Source organism: Uranotaenia lowii, chromosome 3 (assembly GCF_029784155.1).
Source record: "Uranotaenia lowii strain MFRU-FL chromosome 3, ASM2978415v1, whole genome shotgun sequence".
Lineage (NCBI taxonomy): Eukaryota > Metazoa > Arthropoda > Insecta > Diptera > Culicidae > Uranotaenia > Uranotaenia lowii.
Window position 1 is genome coordinate 202909372 of NC_073693.1, and position 6620 is coordinate 202915991.

A 6620-nucleotide genomic window follows, 5' to 3' on the forward strand; every position below is an offset into this window, starting at 1 on the left:
AATTATTATACACTAGACCAGAATTGATAAAGTTCAAGTCTGCATCAGGAGCTCTTTTTTTCAGAAAAACACGAAAATTTAGAAAACTTGCTGAAACGAACCTTGAAAAAATTATCATATATCTAACAAACACTTTCAAACTGGGGGAGTTATTTTGAAGATTCCGACTAAAATATCGAATTAATTAGATGAAAAAATTTAATTTTAATAGAACGTTAAAAGAGAGATATGAATTCAGTGCTGTTTTGGATTCAACAGTTTTTATTTTGTAAATTTACATCAATGAATCGCGTTCCATGTCATGTAATAATAAAGGTATTCAATTTCAGTGTCGTTAAGGATTCAGATTTTTTTTCTGTGTATATCAGGAGCACTTAAAGGCCCTTATTCTGCACCGCGCGTGACGTGATGATTGTCACCTCACCTCGGAGTCACCGTGAGATTTGTCACCTTATTCCCGTAGTCGATGTGGGTAAAGTGACAGAGGTTCATTCGTAGGTGAGTGACTGAGTGAGCTCATGTGTCAACTAGCTCGGTTTGTTTTGTTTTGCTCGCGTTTCCGAATTTTAAAATTAGTTTTTTAATGAACAACTGCGAATTTAGTTTCGGAAAATACCACAATCCAATTTTAAGGTGTTAGCAAGTCGTCCAGGCCGGATTTGGAGCCGAAATTTGCAGCGGATGAGCCGGTAAGCTGACTGATTGGAGTAAAAAAACTAACCGCAAGTTATTTTCCTACACCGTAGCCACCACAAGGCCGCTGTGGAAAAGCAGTAGTAAGCAACCGAGGAAGGAAAGTTTTCAACTTTTTGTACCAATTGTGCTTGCTTTCCATTTTGCAGTGAGGCGGTGCTCATTTCTGAGGCTACGTGTTGTCGGAAAATGTAATCGTAGAGACAATTTCGCACCAACATCCGGAAATGTCCAATCGCCACGGAAAACCGTAAGTACAGTGAAGGAACTTCAGAGCAACATAAACAAAAATACTAAAAGTGTTCGAATTTCCAGCTGGAAACTACACCGAGCAGCTGCGGAAATCTGCCACAAGCGGAACATGATAGATGGTTTCCAATATGCCGCCTTGCGAAGTAACTGCCCATGATGCTGGATGATTCAACGCAGCTGTCTGAAATGTGGCAGCTCTCTGAAATTTGCAACAGGCAATCCGGGAAGCAAATTAAATTTTTAATAATTTTTGTCGGCTACCTTATAGTCATATTATGCACCGAAAAGGGTGATGTAAAATCTACAAATAAATTTATATATTTGACCATTCAATTCGCAGTACTGGCTCTTTTATGAATTATTCCGAAATACTCAGAATCAGATTTCAAATTTCATATTTTTCCCTAAAAACATTTTAAAAGCTCAAAAATTTTAAAATCGTTTCAATTTTAAGCAATTGTTCTTGCTTGTCCCACTGGATGCAAATTTTTGGTTAAATTATTGCCGAGTCGGTACCTGAATCGGTACCGACAATTGTCACCTAAAATCGTCACCCGAATGCGACGATTCTCACCCACGGTGACTACGAGGATAGGGTAAGAACTCACAAAGTTCATCCGAAGTGACGTTCCTCACCTAAACCGACTACTGGAATAGAGTGACTTGGGTGACTCGACTATCGTCACGTCATGCGCGGCGCAGAATAAGGGCCAAAGAGTCTTAAAGTAGTAATTTTATTAGAGGTGAAATGAAGAATGTGGTTGAAACTGATTAGTTTTCTCTCCATTACAGCAAGGTCAGATTTTTCGCAGTGGCTGGTATCCGGACAGTGATTATCCGGAGAAAGTTTTGTCAGAACAATTCTAGTGTGCAGGAGATGCTGATAGACAAATTATGATGTTCTGGAATCATTCGAGGATGCTGATGTCGCTGATCCGAAAAACACTTCCGTGCTGGAAATCATCGGATGCAACAAGAATTCCTGCCTGAAACTTTTCTTGATGGTTTTTTTATGTTCAGTTTTGAAAATAAATGTGAATTGAAAATTATACATGCGCCGTATCCATTCAAAGACAAAACAAAAACCTGAATATTTAGAAAAAAAAATTCAATATTTACGATAATAAAGTTTATAATTTGCATCCCTGTATATTTTTATACGACGGCTTTTGTGATCCGATCTCGTGCATTGATTTTGATCTAAATTTACATGCCTCATAAATTACATCCTTGAAAAAAATACACCGTGATAGAGTTTTACATCAAAATCGATGTTCCGTTTTCGTGCATCGTTTTAGATCTAAATTTACACGAATTTTTCTTACTGTGTAGAGAAGAGTTATCGTTTATTCACTTTTTCGTCATTCCCTTAAATATCCACTTATTACATAAGCGATAGTTATTTAGAATACTACACTGTATAAATATCCTCACATATTTATGTTCTCAGTTACGTGTGATATTCTGTCCGAGGTAACCACTCAGTATATCTGGCAACCACGAACCTAACTTGAGTACTTTCGCTTTATCGTGTGATGATGTAAACATTTCTACCGTCTTTACACAGAGGTGCCAGATGTCCTGATTTATCAGGATTTGTTATGACTTTCGAGAGACCGTCCTGATTTTTCAAAAAACTCTTAAGTTGTCCTAATTTTTGAAAAATGATCCCTAAAATGTCCTAAATTGTCCTGATTTTCATAAAAGCTTCTCAATTATAATCGAATTTGCAGTTAAACTATGATAAAATCGAATTAAATTATTATAAAATAGTTTAACCCATCAACAGATGGTAATTTTTGGTTCAAATGATATTTAAATAGTGTTTTTCGACATGAACTGCAGACCAGCTGCGTACTTTTTTTTTGCATAAAGTACATGTATTGCGCTTTTATTTATTCAAGCAGCTATGCTTACTATTTCCATGAATCAAGAGGTGTCCTGAAAAATCCTGAACTCTAAATACGAAGAATAAATTGATATCGCTGGACATTTAGTCTCTGTAACTAAACCATAATAGGAGCTAGTCGATAAAGCAGTTCCGAGTTGTGCTAAAAATAGCATCGGCGTGTTGAACAAGAAGAAGAACACTGATAAATCATTTCACACATTTTGCAAAATAGTTTCACACATTATTGGTAAATGTATGGAGCTGTCAAACTGGAGTGAGATTTTTACACACCGCGCAAGTTGTGAATTTACACACTATCCGAATTAGCAGCTTAAGAAGAAAGTGTGTGAAAATTACCTATCCAGCAGTTTGAAAACCATCAAGGAGACAAAACCAGTCGAAAATAAAAATGTTTGAATAAAATTGAAAACTGCGTCGTTAGAAGTAATTTCGGTAAGTTTCCGACATAAGATCAACATATAAAAAAAATCATTAACAATTGATATTAATATTTTTCAGATCGTGTCTATCGAGGTAGCTGCCAACAGCCGCTTGGGGGAATAAATCCTGGACTTCGAAAATATCTGCACTCTCCTCCATGCAGATTTGCAGCGAATTCTTATATTCAGCATAAAGCAAATAAAAATACTTTGAAAAGCATGTCTTTCGAATATTCCATTTAATTTCGAATCATAAATTAATATTGCGAACTCCCGGAACTCATATTTCACACATTTGGCCCGTTATTTTTTACATTTCAACATTTTCTCATTTCAAACGCTTTTCGCATAATGTGTGAAACGCTCACATTTCGTTTGCTTAAGCGATGTTTTACATGAATGTGCAGCAGTACCTTCACACATTTAATGTGTTGGTCTACTTATTTCCAAAATGTGTGAAATTTGACACACTAAAGTGTGAAATGATTTGTCAGTGAAGACAATTATCAATAGTTTCATTGATCGCAATTACAAATTTCACGGAACATGTGGGAATTAAAACAAACAATGTTTGAGAATCTTCTGCTGTATGGAAAACGGGTTTACCGGAGGATCCGAAAACGGTAAGTTCAACAAACACAAACAACCTTATGAACATCAAATACATATATTGTAAACACTGCTTGAACAGTAATCGTACTTAATGTTTAAAATATTCAAGAAAGTTGAAAAATAACAATCGAATGTGCTGTTCAAATTTCCGAAAATTTCTTGTTTTGTCACTTGTTTTAGAACAGATTGATTTCTTTTTATAAAAACGAATTTCACCACAAAGTATTTTTATCTATTTGCTCGATATTCGAACAAATCAATTTTGGGATAAAATACAGTAATTGACTGGAAGGAGAAGTTCGTAATGATTGTCTTCACTTTTTAACATAACTTTTTCGATAGAAAATTGAAAAAAAATATTTAAAAATAAAAATAATCCTTATTTTTGAACTCTATTAAGTAAAAACAATCAAATCTTTCATAGAGACATCTAGGTTTTCTGCTGGAAACTCAACAGTGAGTTCATCTTCTAATCTCTTTCGTGTTAGTGTCAAATCCAATTTCAAACAGATGTCAGTCGTTGTTCACTTCTGATTCCCATCGAAAATTGCTGCTCTTTTGCAGTAGCTTAGCAGCCGTTTCAGTTGACATGATTAGTGAACATAAGCTGTCCACGATCTTGGTATACAGGATGTGTGGGTGTTCAAACACCCAATATCTACGACGCCATCATCTGATTTCAAATTGGAATGTTGAGCAGCTTTCGACCTCAGTCCAACTTATTCCGATTGATGTTCGATGGAGGGATTGATGGCGAGAACATTTAGCAGCAACCGAAAGGAGCAGCGCTTATTTATCAGATTTGTTTTTCCCCCTAGCTGCCTTGATGGTAGGCAGTTAGGAAAACAATTGCGTACCGGAGAAAAAATCCTACCTTTTGTCGTTGACCCGAAATCGGCTTAAATTTCTCACTCTCCCACTGCCCACATCCTTTCTAATGGGCTCTCGTTATGCCGTTTTCGGACTAGCTAGGGCCTCTCCGTTTATGCCCTTATTCATAACAAATTATACCATTAGTTTCAATATTTCAATAGCTCATACACACATGTAGGTACGCATACACAGGATGACAGACAAATGTCGATATATCCAAATTGATATTTGATTTTAATCTCGTTATGTACGACTCGGACTCGTCGCTTGTAAGGCTTTTCTTCGACCACAAATTCCGGCCTTTGTATCTTGGGCACGGCTCAAAGTGTGACACAAAGTAGTTGTCTCGGTAAAAAAGGGCCAATGCGCCACCAGCAGTCGGATGACGATCCGGAATGGGAACGGAAAAGCCGAAGAGTCACGGATCAAAAATAAATCTTTCTTTTCAATTCTCTGACGAGCGCTTTTGCCTTTTTTTTTCTTAAATAAGGGACTGTGTCTCTTTGCCTCACCTTTCTATATGTCTACATTCGAGAATTTCGAGGTCTGATCATTTGTGCGACTTCAACTTGGCTGTTGGACGCCCTCTTGCATGAAATGGAAATCTCAGTGAGCTCTAATTTCTCGAGGCCGGAAGAATTATCGCTGCACGTACGTGAGGTCAATACCATCTGTCCAAGTCGCCGTATATTTGTGTAGCTAAGTACATTTCCCATATCTATCTACCGCGCGTTTACGAAAACGAAAGCTCCAGTGCGTTATTTGTCCGGAGATAATGTGGAATGTGGCACGACGACCGGATGTACCGGAAGCCATTAGCTAAATTGCTTCTCTATCTCTTGCTGTTTCTCTCTCTGACTTTCATTCTGACACCTTTTTAAATGTCTACCGATTATGTTGAATGCTGGCATGCGTAAAAATACAACAACTCAATTGCCCTTTGCCCACCCACTTCACTTACGCTTTGTTGAGGATGGATTTTCATCTTCTCGGCTAGGGCAGTCATCAGAGTAATTTTTTCAAACTCGGATTACATTATTAGAGTTCAGTAAATACATGTTGCTACAGTTTGTGAGCTAACTTTAAAAAAAACTCTTGATAGGAACAAGGGCAAAATATGTGTGGATTAAAAAAAAATCAAAATACGGTGAAACCCCGCTTATCCACGCTCCCCTTATCCGAGCTTCTTAGTTCCACGTTATCCGAGCCACCATTTTCATACTAAATCTAAGTAATTTTGTGTGCTCATCGTCACAGTATATATTTATGATTTTTTTTTATCGACGATATTGGGGATTTTTAAGTATAATTTCAACAAAAACGTCGATTAATTAGCATAAGAAAATCTGTCGAATAGCGCATCATGTACAGCAGGGTTAGATGCAAGATTGCCGAAATCACAGAAAAATCTGTATTATCACAGAATTTTGAGGAAAATTTCGTCACAGAATCTGTATCCCGGGCACCCGGGACATAATAAGCACTCCTCTTTTCTATTCAAGTACGTATTTTTTTTAAATAAACTTTCTATCATCTTTACAGAGATACTTAAAAAAAAGCTAGGTTCTTAAGTGACGAAAATATTATAATTTTTATAATTATTATAATTTTCGGCAACCTTTTTTAGATGCAACATTTGTATACTACAACACTTATTCAATTTTTAATTTTAATACAATGTTATAAAGTTATCACAATGAGCACAAAATTTGAGCAAAAGATGTACAAATTTTTATATTTTTCGATGACGTTAAATACTTTACCCAGTAGGACGGGCTTAATAGGTTAATGATATCATGATATTTATATTGCTTTTATTATCCTACACACTTTTGGTGTAATATTTATATTTTTACAAT

General features: G+C 36.3%; 1 long non-coding RNA gene across 1 annotated transcript; it reads left to right on the plus strand.

Moving 5' to 3' along the window:
* Window positions 1-442: 442 nt before the first annotated feature.
* LOC129758760 (uncharacterized) lies at window positions 443-1194 on the plus strand. Its single transcript, XR_008740062.1, has 3 exons — window positions 443-776; window positions 843-943; window positions 1009-1194. It is a non-coding gene; the product is annotated as an uncharacterized LOC129758760 (long non-coding RNA).
* Window positions 1195-6620: the final 5426 nt, after the last annotated feature.